Source organism: Branchiostoma lanceolatum, chromosome 2 (assembly GCF_035083965.1).
Source record: "Branchiostoma lanceolatum isolate klBraLanc5 chromosome 2, klBraLanc5.hap2, whole genome shotgun sequence".
Lineage (NCBI taxonomy): Eukaryota > Metazoa > Chordata > Leptocardii > Amphioxiformes > Branchiostomatidae > Branchiostoma > Branchiostoma lanceolatum.
Genome location: NC_089723.1, coordinates 26,617,590 through 26,642,199, shown reverse-complemented (window position 1 = coordinate 26,642,199; position 24,610 = coordinate 26,617,590). Strand labels below are relative to the sequence as shown.

At 40.6% G+C, this 24,610-nt stretch overlaps 1 protein-coding gene across 5 annotated transcripts in view; it reads left to right on the top strand.

The window, feature by feature from the left end:
* The window catches only part of LOC136428260 (small conductance calcium-activated potassium channel protein 2-like), a 134,983-nt gene that overhangs the window by 1,338 nt on the left and 109,035 nt on the right, over positions 1 to 24,610 (top strand). The window lies entirely within an intron of this gene.

Genomic DNA, 24,610 nt, shown 5'->3' with positions numbered 1-24,610 from the left:
TTAATGAACGTCTTTGGATAAGTGGTGGTAGAAGAAAGGGAAAGGTTTGCTTTGCATTCTGTGAAAACCTGTTATATAGCTTTGGTATAATTCTGTTTTTCTTTTAGATAATTTCTTAAACAACACAAATGTGTAGTGTTTGGCAATTGTCAGGGCTTGAAAATGGAAGGGCTTATGAAGAGACTTGTGCGCAAAGCAAATATCTGTAATAAGCAGAATGATACGCTTTAGAATAGGAACAGTTGGTGACCGATCTCTGAATAAATTGCAGCAGATAGCTAGAACCTAGCCTTGTATTCATCCTAATCTTGCTCAGTTTGCTCAGAGGATAGCTAGAACCAAAATCTGTGTACATCTTTTGTTATGCCTTAAAGCAAGACATATTTGAATGAGATAAAACCAGACAGGATGGGCTATCATATGATTAAACCATGAAACTCTATACTTTATTTATTCAGATATCCATCTGTGTCTTCCTGGATTTGATGATACATAAAACAGATACCGTTATCAACAATGTACGAACAAAATTAACCAGTCTATCCCAAGATTCTGGCACACTCTCCCAGGAGATCACTTATCAGCCTATGACACACAATAGCACATGTTCAAGACTATTTCCGTCTGTCGTCTTTCTAAAACCTATTACTTTTTTCACTGGGGTACTCACGATGTGTTAAGTACAGAAAGCAATTTTGTCAACATATGATACGTTGCTCAAAATTACGACGAAAACCACACTGACACTAGAACATATGCCCCTTGTAAGTTGTCTGCTTGAAACCAAACTTAGTCAAATCTTACAAAGTTATAATGCGCTTGTTGTTGCATGGCCGCCAGAGTATTTGGGCATTTGGTAACCACATTTGTTAACGTATTTTTTGAGGATGTGTATTTACACGTAAGTCTGTGGATATGGTTAGCTATCAGTACGTTCATACCACGTTTTTTGTTGTTGTTGTACAAACTTGACATAGTCAGCTTTACGCTAATTATTTACAGAATGTACAGCTATGACTGAGGATTAAACTTTACATGCATATGACAGAAATTGGGACTTACCCAAGTTCGACTGACTAGGGACGGGGGGCGACACAGGTTATCTGACACTTACGACCCGTTGCTACAGTCACGTGTCTCCAGTGAACGTCACATACATATAGGGGATACTGCAGTAGACGGGTCCATTCCGTTAGCAAAACATGTGGTTAAGTCGCAATTTCTGCTATGTGTTGGTCATGTAAAGTCCTCATTATGTCGTCTACAACACAGATGAACTTCCATGCTAAAATGTAGAGCTATTTGCCTTCAGAAATGCAAATCTTAACGGTATCAAACATTAAGATATATAATACAGTATATGGTAAAGTCGATCGCGATGTACATTATTACAAAAGTCGTACAAGATACATTCTATTGGGTGTAAGACAAATGCATGTATGATAAACTAGGTGGCCATAAAGGCATTTAAAACGTGAAAATTGTGTTCATTATCCCGCCAAAAGATACAAGTATTGAATTCTATCTAGTGCGTGAACACAGAAAATGGTACATTTCAGGTTAGAACTGGGAGTAATTTAGTTCATTGAACGTAAGTCATCATTTCTATACCAACATTGTCGTTGGATAAGCTTGTTGGTTTCATTAAATCACTGTAATTAATTGCCAGACAACAGTCTAAAACAAGCCGTAGTTAAGCACACGGACCTAAGCCCGTCAACCCTCCCACATAAACGGAACTCCATGCAGAACACGTTGCCGAGATAATTTGATCTGTCTATCACGACCGCACGTCCACGTCTGAACGACCATCAACTACAGTAAAATGTTAACATATTCAGGGACGGCTTCCTTGATACGTATTTGCCAAGCATCCTCGTGTAATTGGGGGGTCTTAAACTGGCAGTCCTATATTGCAGTGCGCACTTGCGTGTCGGTTCTCTGCAATACAAAGCTTTATCCTGTGGTGATATGCCTGCTGCGATGGGGATTTAGGCCTCTGCCGGATGCCAGGTGCTATTGCTACCCTAGCAATAACGTGTCTCATATCTCCTCACTTTGATCTAGCTGTTTTTGTCAACACGAACAGACGGTTTGAGCTAACCATTTTTGTCGAATGAGGGCCTTCTCTGATATGTATGATAACAGTCGTCAGTCCGCTGGCGGCGAGACGTGCACTTCTGCAAAGTTCAAAAGAAGCATTCATTTCCACTTCTTTCCTTTGATGGCCTTTCGTTTTGACGACTCTGGACATCGTTTCCAAGGACACCAATTATGATCACCGTTTGTAATACGTCTGTTGTCTTACGCCTGGAAGCCTCGGCGTCTTCTGTCTCTGTCTTCAAGACATTTAGAAAGTCTGTGTAGATGAGCACCTTCTGTCTAGAATGAGATAGCACTATGCTGAAACATACAAATTGTGAGCTTTAGCTTTCTTGAGCATTCCTCAGACATAAAAATCGATATCTGTTGGCCTATATGCTGTTTTTTTTCTAAAAATCTATTCCTCCCTGATTTAATGTTTCATGTCGAGTGAAGATACATTCGGTCAGGCACTCGTCTCAGCCTTTGACATTTTGCGTTACTCAAGATATATTGATTTTCAAGAGATGAACTCAATTGGTCTGGAAGACCTATATGATCAGGCAAACTTTGTTGACGTTACATTTTCCTTAAAGTAATCTTAAACGATTTCTCAAGACAAAATGGAAAGCATATGTATGCATGAAGACCTTCATTGCACACTTCTGTCACACTGGGCTTAGTACAGGTCGCAACAAAACATATTCAAGGTTGATAAATACCCGGTACACTAGCTAACATTAGATACATTCAGCTTCTCTTCACTTTTATTAATACTAAGTAGTAGAAATAAAGGAATAGATATGTTTTACAATGGAAGGTTTGTCTAGCTGGACTCAAATATAAGTTTGTCTACAGTACTTAAGCGGATAGAATAGGGAATATGGTTTGAATAAATCTCTATATATTGTTCTCTTTGGTATATAATCTACGTTCTATTAACATGGCACTCGTCTTCATTCTATTTTAAGACATTGACATTTCGAATGAAAAAATCCTGGAGTAGATCAGGGTTTAAGCTTGAGTGATTAGCAACAGTGCTGTATAAGAATAAATGTTCATGCGGGATTTTGAGAAAAGACAAGATTACCTGCTATACAAAATTAAAATGAACAATTATCGTGAGGGATAAAGATGGAATTAAAAATAATGCGTATGCATGTTAACAGGAGAATGCTAGAGCTGAATATGCAGGCACACGCTGCAGTTTGGCAGGTTCTAGACGTAACAAGAATCGATCGCGAAGATCTCATACCTCCGTAAAATATTTTTTGGTGCGTTTTTGTGCATTTCTTGATTTGAATATTTCGCTGATTTTGGCTATATGTTTTCCACCTGGTCCCATAAGGCAACATGTATATAGTATGACATTTAAGACAGGAAATGAGATAACCTTTGATAAACTACGCCAAAAATAGCTACTCAAGCAACTGGATAAAATTTTGAAACAGTCAGACGTTTCAGAGAGCATCCACTGGCTTTCGTCAGTGACTAAAGATAGGACTGGAAAACCAGGTTTTATACCAAAACGCTGAATAGATATGTTAATGAGCTTAAGACAATTTAGGATGTATTGACGTAGTCTTCAAAAGAAGATTAATTCAAGACAAGGTTGTGTGCAGATCAACTAGTTACTGTAACTAAATGCTGTTCGTCCGGGGGTGGGGGCGGTTAAAGGCGTAGACCCCCTTTCCTATTGAGAGTGACTGTTTCAAAATTCTATCCAGTTGCTTGAGTAACTATTTTTGGCGTATCTTACTACCTGGATGTCTAACCTTCATCAACGTACCTTTGATAACCTATTTTGGGACCTTTCTGGGACCTTTCACCTAACTTCCTGTCAGTGTCTCCGCTGTGCCTAGCACATAGAATAGGTGTGAAAACACACACAGACAAACAGACACATCAAAACACAATACCCCACGTTTAACTCATTGATCACTGAATTTTGATTTTCTCTTGCCTTCGTTTCCAATTGTTTTTTTAAAAGCAATTCAAAACTGTCCATTTATCCTGCGTAAAAAGAGAGGTACGGGCAATAACAATACCTTTCGAATATATATATGATATTCAAGTTTGTAGAGCAATCGCAAAGATAAGATTCATAAATTAAACGTAAAAATCGAAAAATAACATAAAATTACATTCATTTTGATAGATGTCGCGGACGATGAATACATTCGGATAGTCTGAATCAGATGTTGTTGTCAATGTCTCTTTTTTAAAATGCTTTTTTCTTGATCTTTTCTTTCTCCTTTGTTTTACGTTTGGAAGTGGTGTGGGGTGAAACTAGCTATAGCCCCTGTGACACATTTATGACCTTATCACGACTTTGCTACCGGACAACCCCAACCAAAGTTGGGGGTGGGTTGGAGTCTGGAATCTATCCTATTCTAGCTCCAGTTTGGTCCTCTGATCGCATCCAAACAGAATATGAATCTCTGTAGTTGGCTAGTGTAGACGACTTTTAAAGACTAGCGAGCAGCTTCGCCGACTAACTTCCAACTACAGATGTTGCTTACGGCTAACTCCCAACCATGGTCTGGAGAAGGTAGAGAGCCATGGTCGGCTATGTGTTACAGGGGCTTATAGCGGGAGGATTGTGAGCTGTAGTTGCGTTGGTCCGAAATCCGGATAGTATTTCTTGGAAAAGTGCAAACAGTCAATACTTTACTTCAGATTTGAGCTGTGGGAAACACAGGAGCACAATGGACATGTGATGAGTCGTTTACTGTATGTATTTTTGGAAAACGGAAACTTTTTAGCCACAGAAATTCTTTTGAAAGAAGGATTGAAAGACTGACAGTAATGTGACAACTTAAATGTTGTTTCGCCTTCCTGTATCACCTACTAGTGAAGGTTGGTCATGATCCCATTGTATTTCTCACCCTCTTACTCAGAGCACCTCGTATGTTATAGCTCCCTTCGATCAGTCAACGTTATATTATTCCATTATAGATTTTCTCCCGGGCTGGATACAAGTTATGCAGATCCATCTCTCCATTACCTGGCGCCCGTTGCAGCGGGGATAGTCCGACGGGAAAGTGCCTCACACCTTATCAAATTTGGACGTTTATTCTCCCAACATCCGGGTCAATAGAGGACTTCAGAACACGGGTATGGGTCTTTGCGCGAAGGCCTTTCACACTTCACTTGCTCCCCGGGTCAATATCACAGCCTTTAGGCAGCTGCAATGTAGATTGGTTGTCAGCAGGGCTCAGACGAGAGGTGGCGAGTCAAATAGGAGCATTACTGCTATCGCGTTCAGCTGCCTATTCCAACTGTTGCAGATGGCACTTGGTCTATTCAGTCGTCCTTTTTGTATCGACATTCTGTCAAGACGCGACAAGGGTTTGCAGTGTCGACGTAGGTGTGTGTTTTGGGTGGTACGGGGTGTGGCGTTCCATTCAATGGCCAGAGAACCGGGCAGCCAAACGCACTCGTACATCTTACAGAACAAAATCGATGTCGTAGGCGCCCGAAGGATGGGGACAGACCCCCTTATTACGTCAGCTTGACGTCTATAAACCTGGGAATTTTACCTTCATACGCCCGATTTGTATTCCGCAGTGTCGCTACATAAGTCTGCCAAGCCACGTATATAGATTCTCCTGTCGAACGACGAAAAGACGAATGTGTACAGCATAATTGCTCGTATATATGCTGCTTCTGACATAATGATGAAACTTTTGCGTGACTCTGTTGAGACAATAGTAATGAAAATTGAATCACAGATTAACTCCCCGTCTTGAGGACTTGAACCCTTGACGCTCTGGTCCGCAAAGCGGGGTCATCTACCACTGGACCTCTTTCCCTTCAGGAATTCCTGACACGAAACGGTTTTACGTAACGTTTCAGCCGTCTTCTTTCATGATGCGATTTTAACATCCCTGAACCGAGATAAGGCTCTCCTGAAACATAAAATGCCACGGAATTTCCAACAAAGCGTCGGACTAAAGCCGCTCTTATTTAGTTCTCTAAATCCCCGCCTACGGGGACGAACGGCAAAGATGGTATCTCCACTACTGAATAGTTTACTGCCTTTACAACATTGGGGATTTCCATTTTTCTTTCCGCCTCATCCGTTTTAAACGTGCGACTTTGTGGGAAGGTTCGGAAGGAAGACAAAATAGGAAATAAAGTTAAATAGTTTCAGCGTACGTAATCGACAGAATTATCAGAACTTCATTTTTCTGCTTTGATTAGATATGCTGAACCATTATACGTGTTAAAAATTTCGGATGCCAATATTTGATGTTACGTCGTAAAATGTGTTTAATGTGAGATATGCAAAGAAGACAGAATGTTACTATATATGACCTTCGTCAAGTAGGCTATATTTGGGGCAGCGCTTGTCTGTGTGTCTGTCTATCTGTTGGTCACCAAGATAGCTCAAGAATGGCTGGGTGGATTGGTTTTGTATTTCGTGTGTTGATAGGTTTGTGATAAAAACTGGAAATTAGATTTGTGGCCTCCTGCTGGATTTCCACAGTACTGCAGAGGAACGTCCCGTTTTGATATCTCGTGTTTTTTCACCAACGGTGTTTGCAACTTTATCATGAAAGCGCAGTGACAATTTGTTTGGTTATTTTATTTACACAACAAGAAAATACATAATACAAGATACGATAACCAATAGATTAAAAAAACATGTGCAGGGGGAGGAAAAAGGCCTATATAGCTTATGCTAGACCCTCCTCCTCTATACTTATCACAATTAATCATAATCATAATCTATATATAAGATAGCATAGTAATACATACAACATGATAACGAAAGATCAGAATAGTCAAATTATTAATGGTATTAATTAAGACAAGATAAGAAGTGAACATATGAGTCAAATGACATAACAGCACGACGGCATGATAATCATCAGAATAAATAAAAAGAAGCCGAAGTTAGCAATCAAACATATTACAACTCACCGTGTTGCTAAATCACTTGTCAGACTTTAAAGATAAAGTTTCCTCTGGATTATTATGTCGATGAATTAATAAGCATACTCATAAAACAAGGGTATTTTGATGTTAGAAAGTTTATCATAGATAGGAAACTAATGTAATAGTAGCACAACTTAAAAGACAATTACCTGGCTACCGTTTCGGTAACTCCTCGGCATCTGAATGGACTTTACTACTCCTAGCCGCATGGTGGCGTTGCTTGGGATGCGGTCCCAAACATGACTGAGTCTGTATGCCCCCTTTTCCGCAGGTGTTAGATCATAAGCTATACGTTTACACCTACAAAATACCATTGAATCACAGTGATTTTGATATCTTAAAGCTATCTCTCTGTCCTTCGTTGACACTTAAGAAGGCAATAAAACAGGATGTAGTACTTCAGGATGATAAACTTCGCATTCGCTCTGTCATGCTCGACAGGAACTAATGCAGACAAAGGTGTCCCCTCACTGAGGATGAACTCAAATAAACTCTGTCTACTATTTGAATGAGTAATTGGTTGGTGTCAAATTTGGGTTGAATTAAAGGCCACAATTGCATTGTTACACATTTTCATCAGTTAAACCAAGAACTAAATGTTAGGGGTAAATCCCTCAACGGGGTATATCAGCATACTTTGTTCGTGTGAAAAACTGCTCAGTCTGTATATTGCGATACCTTTGTGTACTATCCAAGTGCATTTGAGCTAGATTTTCCCCGGATCTTTTTTACTGGAGCAGCTTTCACAGCAACTGATGAAACAAAGAAAGGCGACTGTTGCAGCTGCAAGCTTGGTGAACCTTGTATCGTACATATAAAGAACATCCAAGTGATATACTGCCATTCGCAACAGGACTAAGTCATACCCTTATCCAGTCAGTAACTCATTTCTGCTGCTGAAGGTACAAAGTGACACATTCATAGAGATTTATGGAATCGAGCACATCATCCAATCTAAAGATAATATTGGATTTTCTACAACTTGAAAGTAAATGAAAACACAAAGTTAATATGATCCACTTGATATGATCAGTTGGTTAACGAACATGAGGAAATATTGTAAATACAATATACTCATAGGGAAAGTAGAAGTTTATCACCGATATATACATATATATATATCTTGCTGGTCCAATTTAGATCACATTAGATGTTATGAAAGTTACAAGAAATATGGAAGTATGCTCCATCAATGTTTCAGCGTTTGGCGCCTCCTTATAGTGAACATGAGTCATTCCTGTCTCACCATTTCAGTGTTAGGATCAATATTGGTAAGTCCTAGATTGTCAGATATCTGTAACAATTCTCGTCTTGTCTACCTTCGTTCATCTTGTCTACACATATTTCTATTTCTGGAACTTACACCCTGGTAAGGATGGTATTATCCCCGCTCCATGAATCCTAATGAAACCCCCGGATATTTTACGGCTGATGTGGTGCTCTGGGTCGTGACCTTTGGAGTTACAATGGCGACATATTTTGGTCACGAACTGCATGGGTAGTAATGGGACGGGATTGATGTAATACGTTATTGCATGGTCAGCGATGCTTGAAAAGCCTGAAATATTCCGAACCCTTTGGATCTCAACAGTTTATGTAAAAGTCAATATATCTTTAAAAAATCATGACTCCTTCAGGTAAACCGGGATCTATTGGTAAGTATCGGTGTTAGTAGATTCCATTTTAGATGGCAAATATCAAAGGCAGGTTAATATGAGTCCATGGTTATTGTATTATGTATGGTGTATGTTGTTAACCGGGCTTTTCTTTGTGGGTAGTGTATACGAGCTTGATCACAGTCGTACTATAAACTTGTCTACAGGCCTTAGAGGAATTCTGGCGTTGGATAACTGGTGGATAATAGTAGTAACGAGTTTTTTTTCTGCTCGTTACACGACAGAATACGTCAAAAGCTATGTCCGTAAACGTTAAAACAGGTTACACCGGTAATATTTGGATTGTGTAATCTAAATTCAGAATTATGGCTCTTTCTAACGGCGTGGTCACATGCATCGTAGGTCGTCGTACGCTTTTTATGTCGTAGTAGAGTTTTCAAGCAGGCTGTGACAGAACCAAGGACAATAGGCAGCTCTTTCGGTAACACTACAGCTGAATTCTGTACGACACATGCACGACTATCCCAAGGATGCTCTCAGTTTGCGATCGTCGGACGATCGCACTTGAGCAGTATTGGATTCGTGACAGAGTTTGTAAACTTCCTCTTTGATAGATCTCTGTATCATGCATTATAGTCTGACATGATACTGAATTAATTTCCAAGCAGATGTTGGGATGCTAGATTGTCACGTTTTCCCAGCGGAAACAAGTAGGCAGGCTAAGATATCAATCTCCAAGCAAATGTTTTCCTACTTCCCAAACAGCCTTCCTAATGTTAAAGAAACGTAACGATTTAGCCTCCCCTCATCTGCTTGGAGGTTAATATTCTAGCTTGTCTACTAGTTCCCGTGTTATCGTGCATCCAATATTGACTCTATCACGGATCCTACAGCATTCCAACGTCATGGTTACGTACATTAGAGATCATGTATGACAGCTAAGTGAGACTGAAATGGTACGTCTCATTGCATCAAGCAAAAACATCCACTTTGTGCAAGAGATCGCCACGATGATCAAAGCGTATGTAGTTGTGTTACATCAAAGAAGCAGACTTTTAAGATCGACGCCGTATCACTCCAACTGTCGAGTCTGTCAAAACAGCCTTATATGCAATAACACGCGCTTCTGAAGACAGTCATTTGTAGTATTGACAGGTAGGGTACTTGTTGAGAAAGTTATGGATGCGTGGGCCAAAGGAACATTGCTAGACTCTCACTCAAGTTATTTGGACAAACGCAGAATGATTTTCTTCAACAATGGGTTCAAATACATAGTTGGTACAGTGTTTTGTGCCCAAACACCACAACCGATTCTACTATGCAGTGAACTAGGGGCAAGGCCCTTGTGTGACGCTTTGAATACATTTTATTTGAAACCAGACCACCTACTAAATATCATGAAAATCCGTCCACAGCATTTCGGATTATGTCGACATACATACATACAAACACACAAATACAAGTTCCACTGCAGTACCGCATGAAGCCACCAGGAGGCCCATAATCGAACCTGACCTTTGTCTTACCAACATTTCTACACCTACCGAATACCATGCACATCCATTCACAGGTTCCCGAGTTACGCGTTTTACATCAAACACACATACATCCACTCCACCATAGCAAAACTGAAAACATATCCTTCTGGCGAAGGTAAGTATGAATAGAAAACACGCAGGGGACATTCCATCGGTTCCTAACACTTACATAAGAAGACTGCGCCGTAGACTTACCGTCCTATCATTGATTGGTATCATAAAGATACAATTTCTGTCCAAGCTAGTGAATTTTTATCATCTGCAGGAAGTTCATTTTAAGGCAGAGGCGACGTCATCTGTCAATATTGAGTGAATGATTCGTAAATTCCAGTGTAGATGGCACATGTTTACGATCTTCTGAGTCATTCAAGGATTTTCACCAGAGGGTTAGATCCAAAGCTCCGTAATCAATAGCTCGAAACTTACTCATAATTCTCTTCATATACGGTTTTCTTGGACCCTAAGATATCATTAGGAAAATAATTTGTTTATGAAATGCTTGTTTTCGTAAGACGTAGCGTAAAGTCGACACAGGCTTCCTCTTTCATATAGACATATGATATCAATACGATATCTCAAATATCATTACCTATTTTTCAAATGGCAAATGACGATTAGTATTTGATTGATGCTATAAAATTCACAGATATTGGGAACAAATTCGTTTTAGAAAAACGCTCAAACCTTTCTAAAGGCATTGGCATATTCCATCATTGCTCTGTCCATGACAGCGACATATAACTCGGTAACAATTTCACAGACGAGAAGACATGCATATATCTGAAATTATGACGGATACCTCGTAACCACCTGATCTTCACAAAATGAAATCTAGCCTTCACAAATATCATATCGTTACGTCTACCCACTAGATAATGGTGTATTTGACTTGTTACTACAGCGTGATGTTCGCAAAATGAAATCTAGCCGTCAAAATATCATCACGTTACGGCTATCCATTAGACAACGGTATATTTGACTTGTTGACAGAAAAGGGCATACGGTTTCGAACATGGTACATGACCTCATGATCTGGAAGCTTTTGGTATTATTCGTAACCCTTGATTGGGGTTAAAGGGGTTATTCATACTTCATCCCTAGATATATTAGGAAATGTACAGTAAGTGGCTGCATACTGTGTTGGAGTCTGAACTTAATTCCTGCCGCGTCTTGTGTCTTTGACTCCAATAATTGCACCTCAGGTCTTCTGTTAGCGAAGTACGTTTGAAGAATGCTGAATCAGGAGTTCTGATTTCTACCCATTGAAGTTGTCTCTGCAACTGATAACGATATTCTCAGACGTCGTTTTACATGGTTTATTACATTTCGACGTCGGGATGACGACACTTGTAGAAATACATCTCTCAGCTATGACTGAGACCAAGTGATCAAATTACCGCGTGGCAATGAAATCCTATTGACCAAACGTACTAATCAAATCTCTGCCGGCTTTTTTTAGATTTCTAGACTCCATGGATTTTCCATTATGTTGAGGGAACCAGTTAGAATAGGCACCGAAAGCGGTGCTAATATACAAGGTGTATTCATGGGTGAAAGAGAAGGAAATTGACTTGTACAGTTTCTAAGATATCGCCAGAAAGGGCTTCCGGTTTAAGGAAGAAAACTAGAAAATTGTATAAAGAGTGCATGCGCAATAGCAGGTGCCTTGGGTGAAGCTTTCTAAAAACTAGAAAGTTATGAGCCTGTAATGCCGCAAGGCCGAATACTTAGAATGATATGATATATCGAATAAATCTATTTAGCAATGAATTGTGATGCCAATATCATCAGGTAAGTATTAATCGTCCTTTGTAGAGGGTACTAGCATTCTTCAATGTGGCCCCACAGTATATATCCAGTTCATTTCTCTTTCATGCCCTGTTAAATGTCCTCCTGTAGTGTATCAAATATGTACATCAATGTACAGTCTGTAACGTTGCATAACGGCCATTGACTTGCTTTATTGCTGGCGCTGATCAGGTACAGGTGTTCGTTTGTAACGAAATTTGTTTCAAAATTGGTGATAAAGTCAGTAAATGGCAGCACCAATTACGCGATGTAATCCAGATGGTGCATTAAAGATACAGTCGGGCCCTGACCGCTGGAATGAAAGTAAATGTTTAAAGGGTCTCTCTCTCTCTCTCTCTCTAACTGTCTCTCTGCAGCCCTCTCTCCTTCTTTCTTTCTCTTTCTTTCTCTCTCTATCTCTCAATCTCTCTGAATCTCTTTCTCGTTCCAGCTCTCTCCCTCTGCCTATCTGTCTTTTTCGAAATCTCTCTCTATCTTTTTCTCTCTCTCTCTCTCCCTCCCTACCTGTCTTTCTTCCTATCTGTCGAGCTCTTTCTCTTTTGAGCTCTCCCCCAACCTACCTGCCCCCCCCTCTCTCTCTCTCTCTCCCTCTCTCTCTGTGTGATAAGGCTCCAAAATGCTGTTCTGTCAATAAAAATGATATTTGTGTCAGATAATATACATTATAGTATTTCAACGCCCATTTCAAAGTAAGTAATCAGATAACCAGTATTTTCCATATGGTCCACTATAGACGGTGCTTTATCAGAAAATAAACATGCATATGAGCCCTCTCATGTAAACTAAAATGGTCCACTAAGTGCACATGCGAGAGGGTACATGAAGGTAGGTGGCGCTTTTCAAGTACTGCCGCGTATACGAGGACGTCATGTTTGCTTTCTACAAAAGTGGTTCTATTATAAAAGTGAGTATTCTGTGCCATGGGATGTGTATCGGCTCGGAGTATGGTGGATAAACTGTTTCCTCGACTTCCAAGCACCAAAGTCGGACGGAAAGGTTCTGTTATAGCCGAACATTCACCGCCATGATCTGACAACTCTGCCAATAAGGAGGGAGGGCGATGTGGAGAAGAACAAAGGAATGCCTCAACTACTGTCTTGGATCGACCGAACAAGCCAAGTCACAAATGCAGCAAAAGACACAGTACGAAGGTCAAGTTTTAAACACTTTGCTCTATCTTACCTATAGAAATACGCCCGCCAAACGCTTCTTAAATCGGAAATTGTACTCAATTTTACGACTTTGCGTTGTCTGGGGTTACTCAAGGTGAGGCTACTGAAGTGGTGCGACATTCCTGTGCTTACAGCCCTTTTCCGCTAGAGGTCTGCGACCGCTCATCAGTGACCTGACACTGAGAGACAAAGCATCTGACAGATTGCTCAACGATTTTCATAGATGAAGAACGAATTTTTTTTTACGTTTTGTTTGTTTAGTTCTTTAATCATACACCTAAATCTTGCATTATAGTCTAATTATGGGATCAAGGGTCACACAAATCCAATGTTGGTCGCAGTGCACCACCTAGTGGAAATGTGGACTATATTGTCAACATGCCGCCAAATGAGAAAATTACATGTGAACGGTTTTTAATGATTGGCTTATCTGTGTCTCTTTCAACAATATCAATAAAATGATGTTCATGTACCTTAGGAATAACCACTGCTGTACACCTTTGTCTCAAACTACAAAATATTCCCTCTTCAGTGTTCTGCTAGTTACTGTCAGTGTACGCTCACAATGAGCTCACAATGGCGCATGACACGTAAATAAACTTTTCATTAATTCATTCATTCATTCATTAATTCATTGAACATTATTCTATTGATACTGTAACTACTTTAATGTCAAGTTAATTCTTATTGCAAAACTATGTCAACAGTTATGTCAGGAAGGGAAAATTTGTAAAAACGATGCCACCCTTATATGAAGTGATATAACAGCCAGTCATAACCAGTCTTACCTTTGAAAGGATATGTTAAACCAAGTATTCAAAGTACAATTTCTGAAATTGCATACGAGGTATAGTAAGAGGTAGTTGTTATGTAGCTCGCTCTATGGCTTGTGTGATATATGTGCATGCACAATCATATTTCTGCTTGTACAATCAGCCAGACTGTAGCTCACACATAGAGTCGATGATGCCAATTAGAGCCTATAGTACCCACTAGATCTCTAGCGCTGAGACATATTGTATGCCAGCGCATTGCGGCAACTATATTGACGCAGACACTCTATTGAAAATCATCCGTTGGTGCAATTATTTGAAGATGTCTTTTTGAGATATGGAGCCACGGATGAGCAGTCTGAATATGTTTCTTCATTTCTCTATCTCAGTCACATGTTATCCTAGATTCGCCTTATCCATGTGCCCGATGAATAAACAAACAAAAAACGATGTGTGGTCACGCTTCAGGCACTCCAAATGCTATCTCTATCTTGCATGCATGCATCTTTACGGCATATTGTCGCATCAAAGTACATGTTAGTGGAGTCTGGAATCTCATGCAATGCCAGAGCAATTTCCTCAGTACTCAAAAGTATGATCTAGCTCGATGCAAGGTGGTGATTAAATTACGTTCCGTTGTAGGCAGTAAGGGCACCTTTGTTTGATTTCGTCTTGGTGATGAGCAAATAGACCAATGAACGAACATTATTTTGATTAATTCAGTAACCTCGACACGACGAAGGTTGGGAACTTTCCATCGAGGTAAGATTTTCTATTACAGATTATTTACCATGACATACGTCAGATCAAACTGGAGTCTGCCGTCAGGTCAGAATCTTTCATTTTGTTATTGAACGATGTCCTATCAGCGTGTAGCGTGGGCATGGTACATATTGCCGTACAGTTCAAGCGTCTGACATGTCGAGACCTCAATCCAAGAGTCTTTGATCAGGGTAGTTTGGGCAGATGGAAAAGGTCTCTTTGATATTGAGTTGTGCGTAGTCGATCCGGAGTTGACGTAAATGGGGTCACGGAAAACGTAAAAAGAAAGCACAAGTCTTTTAACAATAGCCACTCGCTAGTTGGGCAAACCTGGCATGTAACAGGGAACCAATAAAGAAAAAAGAGTTGCTGTAGTTGCTGTAAATATAACTGGTAGTATACGTTCTGTAGATTTTTGAGAACCTCTTCTTCAGTTTTGTTCATCACCGTTAGATAACGTCTTATGACACTGTAACCCAAACGTTTCCGTTTCCCTCGACAATACCTGGCCCAATTAACAACACACATCTCTCTCCTTAGTTCTTGCAGGATGTATACTAGGCTTCTACACAGCCTTTGCTGCCACCGAAAGTTATTTCCGTTGGTGTGCGTAATGATTCTCCTCGAAGACGTTTCAGAGGGATATCATCTTCCTCGTACAATAAGCGCACTCGAAATTGCATACAGTGATATATTTTGGAGCCTCACCTTGACAGCATTTTCCCCATTCAAAGTAGTGATGGCGCTTCCCCGGGATAAGGCCGTTTTACAAGGTCAGAGGTCATTTATGACTTCTTTCAAGGAAGAACGTGCCGTCCTTTGGGTTTGGCGAATGTCAGATGAACCTTTTATCGTAGTCATCAGCACTGGCGCGTTAGACCATCTAGGAATACTAGTCACGTAGGGTGCATTACCTTCGCCGAGAAGGTTACGTTTTCGGGGCTGTCTGTCTGTTTGTCTGTTTGTTTGTGAACAGCATTACTTGAGAAGTTGTGGATGGATCTTTATGATATTTGGTGTCTTAGCAGGTGATTGCAAAATGAATAAAAAATGATTAGATTTTGGACCCCCTGTTGTCTTTCCATGGTACTGCAGCAGGACGTCCGGTTTTGATATCTCATTCTGTATAGAATTGCAATATACGTTAGGTAAGTACAGACTAGGAAGAATGGTACGAAATATAAGGTCAAGGGACAGTTTGAGACACAATTCTTACATTTCTAACAAATACATTATAGAGTTACGCGGTCGACTATAGCTAGAATTTTGTATCTACAACACTTCATTGGTTGAAGTATTTGCTTGAATAGTAGTTATGCAGACTTATTTTTCGTTATTAAAAATAGAATTTCAAATAGACCAGCATGTGCTTCTGTTCAATATGAATATGCCATTGACATAATTGGGACCGCGGCGTTTGTCATGCAACATTTCCTGTGAAATGTATGAAGAAGATCAGCTGCCATTGAGGATTGGTAACGACGGAATGCTTCTCTGTGTGTACAAAGAATACTAGGGTGTACAAAATGACGTCGTGTTGACGTAACTGTTAGGCTGCTTGGCCCAGAAACCAGAGTTACTGAGTTCGAATCCTCTGACATGCCACCGATGTTGTGCCCTTGGGAAATGCACTTTCCACGACTTTCCTCACTCCACCCACGTGGTACCTGACCGTTTGGGGAGGTAAAGGCGGTGGAAGGTGAGGGTTGGGCTTCAGATCAATCCAGCATCGTAGCCCAGACATAGTGGATAACAACCTACGGCCTCAAAACGGCTATGGGACTACTTTTACCTTCATATTTTCGACCTTATAGATGTACGCACACCTAAGAGACACCGAATGTTATCATTTTGCATAGAAGGAATAATGACATTGAGGGACTGTCTGTCTTAGTTGCTTTACCCTTCTTAGAATCCAAGATTGAAGGATGTTTCGGCACACACGCACATAGCATGAACGTATGTCAGTACTAAGCTCGTAATAGATTTAATCAAATTAGAATTGATTCTTGAAAATTCAGCATAGAGGTGAAGGATACTTAGTTGCTCTGGATAAACCTTAGTGTAGATCTGTCCATTAAAAAGTCGATTCACGTTGATTGGAAGTCGTGTACTGGTCTTTGGAACAAAAGCCGTGTGACTAGGCCATCATTCAACTGGATTGTTGAGTAAGGCCCCTTTTCACTTGGCGGCGATCGTTGAGGCACCGCAAAGCGACCAAGATAGGATTTTGTTTCGACCCAATGTCGTGATTGTGATATGGTGTAAGATGCAAAGGTATGATTTTAAGAAACGACAAAACACACACAGCGTGAAAAATATTTCTTTCTCTATGAAATTCGTTGTGCAATCTGTCAGACATTTGGTCACTCAGCGGTCGCATCGCGGCCACAGCCTGAGTGCAAAGGCCCTGTCACACTTGCGCGTATATACAAGTCCGCATGAGTTGTGTATTAACATGTTTTTGGTTTAGGCTGAGTTTACAGCCGAATAAGTGATTTCTTAGGGTCGATCACTAGGCTGCACAACGGTGGTTCAAATGCAAAGTAGAAAACTACTTTCCCCCCGAAAACCTTACTATAAGCCCCCCAAATGTTAATGCACAACTCACGCGCACTTGAATATACGCACAAGTGTAACAGGGCCATAAAGGGGGCATAAGAAAGATAAAGCGTGTCTAAGTAAAGTTAGGCAATAAGTGGTAACGAGTCTCGGCCACATGTGCAAAACAACTGCGCACAACAAAGGAGATCGAAATCAATCTGACTTCTGTCCAACCTAAAGTTCAATGTCCGATATCTTAATCAACATCTCTGGAACAGGCTGGAAGCTTTGGTACGGGGACAGATCAATGGCTGAAGTTCCCCGTGACAAGAAGCCAGATGTCATTGAGATGTCAAAACCAACTGATTACACTCTGCTCAAAAGAACAGCAAGAAGAAAAAGCTATTTTCAAAGGTCACGAGAAAAAACAGTCCGAAATGTAAAGGTGCTGCGATGACATTGACGGAGGGAGACAGAGTTAAGATAAAGGCTATAAGAAGTAAGAATGATCGCCCGAGGTCCATTGTCCCTTGGGTGATACCGGTGTCAAGGTCTTACTCGTATAATGCAGCACCCCGGGTAATGGCCTGAGGGGTATTTGTGTCCACATAGAAAGGAGCCATCTAGTGTAGATGGTCGTTACAATTTCCACAGAACCGCCATAAGATACAATCGTAGTTTCCAATGCTACAATGTGGAGAAGGGACCCGTGGATTAGAATAAAACACAACGAAAGAAAACGAAGCAACATTAGAGAAGTTATAATTAGAACATGGCCTCGGCCTCTCAATGGGAAAATAGGGAAGCTCCTCCCACAAGGGGCTTTCTTGACTCCCTAGGCGAAGCGAGGGAGTCTAGAAGCCCCGAGTGGGGGAGCTTCCCTATTTTCCCACAGAGGGACCCAGGCCATGTTCCAACTGTGTTTAGAACATGGCCTCATCCCCGAAGATTCTCTTTCTATCAATGTGAATGAAGTATATTGTTCAGCACATCATGCTATATTGAAGCAAAATGACCTGTAAACAAGCTTCGTCCATGTTCTATCTGTTTTATATTAACGTTGACTTTCAATTTCGATGCAATGATTGGTTAACGACTGTTGTTTTGACTATTGATGCTTTTGTTTTTCTGAATTTGTGCCTGTTATTCTTTAAAGATTTGATTCCTTTTGACAAGGCTTCTTGGTTTTGATACCGAGAAGTTGCTCTTGTGGCTGTAAGATAACCATGTCATTATGTGAATCAAATAATGAACCCTCCCTATCCCCTTGGCAGTTAGCTGGCACAGTGACCCAGGTCCCGTGCTGGCAGACCTGAGCAGTGGTGCGAGAGAAGTGTTGTACTATGAAAAAAGTGTGGTACTATTTATGCAAATGACTTCATAGTACATGTACCACACTTTTCTGCACTACCGAAATAGTCACAGTGATCTAAGGGCTCTTATTGGCTGAGGGGTAGTTGCCATGTTCTAAAACAGTCAAACAGAGGGGACAATGTGAGAGGACATGACCATACATGAGAAAGCCATTCTACACGGTCCGTTTCGTGAGAACGATATGTTAAATTATCATAGGATAAATGCTGCGTAGCACGATGCCTATCTTGGTCTCTCTAAGACATCTTTTTAATGTATGGAAGCTTGCGTGGTGTGTGCCATCAAAAGTAGATCATTCGTCGTCCCCGTTCTATTTGTAGTACGAACACCACAGAGCAAATCAAGGCTATTGTGCTAATCACAACAACGTATCTGAGGCCCCGCTGTAGGGTAGGGACCATACGAGAGGTAAGTCGGCTAACCATATTATACGTAGCGACTGATCTAAGGCAGTAGTATATTGTCTAGAACCGATCACATACTGATTTTAAAATCCTATGATGTCTTCAGCTATATTCTTGACAAGATTTTCTGAGACACCATAATGTATACGGTGAATTGCAGATTGAAAGATTCTAACTTGACTTCACTGTTGCTCGTTCAAGTGTGCCTGTCTCATGCTCTATGATTTCCATACAAGGCATGATCATGATGACTTGCTTGAAGTCATCTCTATATATCTATGCGTATTTATCATATGGGTTTACCATGTTGTCTTCTTCTAGATACAGAATTATGTTTTTTTCTTCCTATTAGAAAGTAGATTAAGAAAAGATAAGTATAGGTTTTCAATGAAAGAAGTCGTTTTCTTGTCGTATGGACACAGCCTCGAGGAAACCCTAAAATGCAATCAAATTGCCTTGGCGATTAACAGGAACATCCTGTCAATAGTAAGCATTCTTAATTGACAGGATGCGCATGGATAAGTTTGAATCCGGCTGCCCTTATTCCACAGATATGATAGGTTGATATGGTCTAGCGATAGCGTTAGTGTGTTCGCCTCATGAGCAGCAGGTCGTGGGTTGAAACTACGGTAGTCATTTTTTAAAACCTTTTTTCATTTTTAGTCTTAGGTTAACACCAACTTACAGGATCCCCCTCAAGGTGAGGTTAAGATTAACATGATTATTAAGTGTTATTTACAAGATTAATTAGCAAAGGCTGTAAAGTATGCTCTAATTAGCTCCTGACACATTTATTAATTCATTAATAAAAAGTCATTGTTCATTTTCCTTTAGACAGATTTAATTCTATTCTTCTATATGAGCTGAAATATGGTTTATTCTTTATGGTATGCGCTTTGCATAACACGTGGTAAGATTGTGTACGTAAACATGTAGGATCATCATTTAACTGCATTTTGGGTTGGTAGCCTCCGGACAGCGTGCTGGAATTTGTGGTGTCGCTGATAGGAGAAAGAAGGTCATGCCCGCAGTGCTGGAATTATAGCTGCTGCTGGCCTGACCGTTAACGCCGTGTGATATGGCCGTCATATCTAGAATGTCTGGCGTCACTCAATTTCCTGGAAACATCATTTCGATCCGCTCTATTGTAGAGCTTTTATATTGGGCACATTTGGCCCGTACCTATCACACGGCACCTTTCAAAGTCTTGCCCTGACTTGTCCTTAGATGACACTTTATAGTTCAGTTGCCATTCCCTCCTCTTCACACATAACAAGTGAGCTCATAACGGACCATATAAGACAAGGTCAAACTGCATATAAATCCCCTTTAGTGCAGACTGCTTTATTGCATGCGCAGCAACGACCAATATGGAGAATTCATCATAGTGCCAAATCCTACCTGATGCCGATAAGCCGTAATTGCTACATAGGTGGACCCCTCCAGCTCCCAAGCGGTTGTTATTATAAGCGAATGTGTCTGAAGCAACCGGTTACAATTTTGTGCAAGTAAAACAAAGGAGACCTTGGGTTTGAAATAGAATTCCAGATTCTGGGCTGTCAGAATTTACAAGATATCAAAACAAGGTAAAAAATCGGAGCCAAAAGTGGGAAAGAAGTGCTGATTGTAAATAAAAGCGAGTTCCGCAAGCCAACGTTAGCTCCTGTACTCAAACAGCAGGAGCTAATTGACTCATTAACATCAATATTGTTTCAGCCTTGTCTCATTTTTTTCCTATTGGACCATCTAGAATTTTTGTTCACTCTATTTGCTTATCAATTCATAGCTTAAAACTTAGTGAAAAAGAAATATCGTCCAGTCAATGACGAAGGTAGCGGATGCTGCCTGAAACGTCTGACGTTTCCAAAACCTATCGAGTTATTTGAGTAAATGTTACATTGTGTAAAAAGACACATTTGTACATGGCTGTCTGGGGTACACGATTGTAACTGCATTTGCATAGATAAACATTGAGAAAAATCATTACCCTTCAGGAACGTTAAAGCAAAACCCGAAAGCATTGCCAACACTGTACTTAAGTCTATCGTATAGAAACAAGATTACAGATTCAGCACATCGCCTCTAAGAGCACATGACTGTGATCGTCTGTTTTGCGGAAGGGTGACTCCAGGGGCCCTGTTGAAATACCAAGCCTTCGTGTGCCGTTATTAACACTTTGACACTGTATGCGGGTGGTGGTCTCAGTCTGGGGCGCTAACAGCTTCCATGTGCCATGTATCACTATAGACACGAGGGACCTCTCCACTACTAGTATGACCTGAATACCTAATAGTCAGTCTTCTGTGTATGACTTGACATAACATGCATCCAACCATGCACCCTTTCGAAGGTTTAGCGGGAATTAGCCATGTAAAGGGGGGCAGTTCCATTTACATCTCATAAAAGACAGACGTCATTGGTCTGCCCCGATGATTATACACAAATTCGAGTGACGTAGTTTCCTGCCTTTGACTTCATGTTATGGGTGAGAGGTGATTAACGTTCTCTGCATAACCTTCGTCTGAGGGTGATCAAGTATTCATGGACCACCACAAATTCTACTTCAACCCGCCTGAGCTCACGTCATCACCTAACATGGTGACGTACGTGTTTCGGGGTTTGCATAGAGACTGCACTTAATGGATATAAGTTGGCTGACAAGCAGCGGCTTTCACCAGCATTTTTCTGTGTTACGACGCCGTCACATCCGTCGTAGGCCGTCGTGCGATTTTGATGTCGTACAATTTTCGAACAAGCTGTGAGAGAACCAGCCTCTGACAAGGGTCCAAGTCAGTCTGTTCCCTAACAAGACAGCTGAACTTTGTACAATGCATGCACGACTGTTCCAAGAATGTTCTTAGTTTGCGACTGTGCGACGATCGTACGACAAATGGTAACAAAGCCATTAGTTTGGCATTTCAAAGCGTAAAACACCAACACATGAAATTACAAAACTATACAAAAATAATGATGTAGAAATGTGTGATACATGAGGTGCTGGCACTCCATCATATGTACAGTCGGTGCAATGACAAGCTGACGGTATAAACTTTAAATTTAAAGATGTAATGTTGAAAATTTCTAGCAAGGCTCTGTCAACACAAAATATCAGCGAGAGTAAGCAAGTTGAAAGCAAGAGTACGCCCTACTCATACCTAGGCGTATAGTACAAGACAGTAAGAGAAAGGGTTGCAGCTGTTCACTGAGATATCACCCCGTTTAGAATGTAAAAGAAATAATAGTGACCTTGCTTTGCGATCTTTGTTATCTTTCAAATTATATTCTTTGAGCTCTCTGATTCTGAAGGCTGCTACGATCACCTACGAGCTTAACGTTGTTGTTTTTTCCTCTTGAACCCATCAGCATTTTACCTGGTGGATCCATATTGCATAGTTTTCTTCAGATTCTACTGGCTATTTGCTGCGTCTGGTGTATGTAAGTCTTGTGAAGTTCTGATGACGGCTGTCGTCACAGTTTTTACCGCCTTTGGAAGGCTTGCAAACAAACATCATAGGAGTATCATCGGAGTAATACTACCTACCCACTTCTATTCATCACGCTACAAGTAAGGGTGCCGAGGGATCGAAACAATCATTCCTTTGTTTGCTGCGCTAATTGTAATGGTGACAAAAGAGGCGCACCGCCCCAGAAATCGATGAAACCGGGATTTTGCCATTGTCTGATTTAGTGTACCACGGGTTCGATCGGTACCTTAGGTCGGGGCCCATTTTGGGTGTTACAAAAAGATCAGATTTTCTTTCTCTAAATGTTTGCAGACGAATTCCAGTTTTTTGGTGAATAGCAGTATCATTGAATAACGGACTAACTTTCTTCCAAGGTGACCTATTCTATTTCCAACGCAAAACGTAAAAAAAATTGTTTGTCTCTTTTCTTTTCTTCAGCTAGCAAGTTTTAATCTAAACCATTTTTCTTTTTCCTGACTCTATTGAGCTGAAATTCTGTTACACTAGTACTGTTCTTTCGTCAAATATCCTCGAACGACTTGATTATCTGTTTTTTGAACTTCTATAGGCCATTATAAGGCAACAGGTGAATCAACATCTCAAACGTGTATTTTTGGCTGCGGTTATATCATACTAATTGAGGATTGGCAGCAGCACATATCTAATGTAATTAGAAGAAGATACTGACATCTTTGCATATCTAGCCAGTTACTTATCAAACACTACTTTATTGAGTGAAGAAACCATTAAGAATAATTGCCATTGCATCATCAACTGTCTGTGCATTATCTACTGCGTAAGGTGCGAAATAGAATGAAATTAGTGGAATTATGGGTTATGATAGAGGAAAGGTCAATTGCAAGATTGGGACTATTAAGACGTATTGTTTGAGTAATATTCTTGTTGTCTTGCAGATTGTATGTGTATGTGTGTGTGTGTGTGTGTGTGTGTGTGTGTGTGTGTGTGTGTGCGTGTGTGTGTGTGCGCGCGTGTTTGGGTATATGTGTGTGCGTGTGGCGGTGTTTCTTTTACCTTTTGCTTGTGTGTGTGTATATATATAAATGCATGTATGTGTGTGCATATGTGTGTGTCGCGGTGTGTCGGTGTTTCTTTTGTATCTGTGTGCAAATGTGTACGTGTGTGTGCATCTGTATGCATACATGCATGTATGTATGTACGTGTGTGTGTCTGTGACTTCTTATACCTCTGGATAGCGCTTCGTTGGTACCTCTATTTTTTAAGGTAGTGAAAATGTGCTCTGGATTTACAAGCTTTATGAACTTTAAATTTTTATGTTTAGCCATACCTAGTATGGCTCAACATATTGTTTTTGTTATGTTTAGCCATACCTAGTATGGCTCAACATATTGTTTTTGTTCATGTTCTTCTTCTTCTTCTTCTTCTCCTCCTGCCAAGTCTTCAAATGGAATCTACTCCGTCATTTTTGGGCCAAACGACCTGAAATTTGGCATGTAGGTAAAGATGGCAAATACCCTTAGGTGCTTTTTCATTTCTTTCGAAACAGGCCTTAAAAACATTTTTATGGAGGTTTTTTGGGGCATTTTTAGACAATTTTTATATTTTGGGCTCCTGTGCCCTGGTATTGCTAGCAAGTGACCTGGAATTCTGTACAAGGGTGCCTTGAACATGTCCCTACAGGATTTCAATCACAATTCTGGTGTACATCACTTCAGAATGCTTCATTTTGGGGACTTTTGGACCCATTTTCAGACCAAAAACAGGCCAAAAGTGGTATCCACGTTCCATGTTCTATTTGCTGCTGGCCAAGGAATCCATGTTCTATCTAAGGATCCCCGCGTTCCATTTGCTACTGGCCAAAGAACACTGTTCTATTTAGGTCACCTGAGGTCATATTGCAGGAACACACGCAAGCCTTTGCAGTAAGAAGCTCTTGGGGTCTCACAGAACTTGTAGAGAGAGTTTTTGTACGGGTGATTTTGGAACAGTCCATTTATGCATCAGGAGGGAGATTGTCGAAGTATAATGCTCTCGCAAATGTTGCCTTTCTACATGCAGTTAATATTTCGATTTGCCCAGGTGTTATTTTGGGACAGCCCACTTCTTGCATGGGGAGGAGTATGGCTAAACATGCTGTATTTGCTCAGGG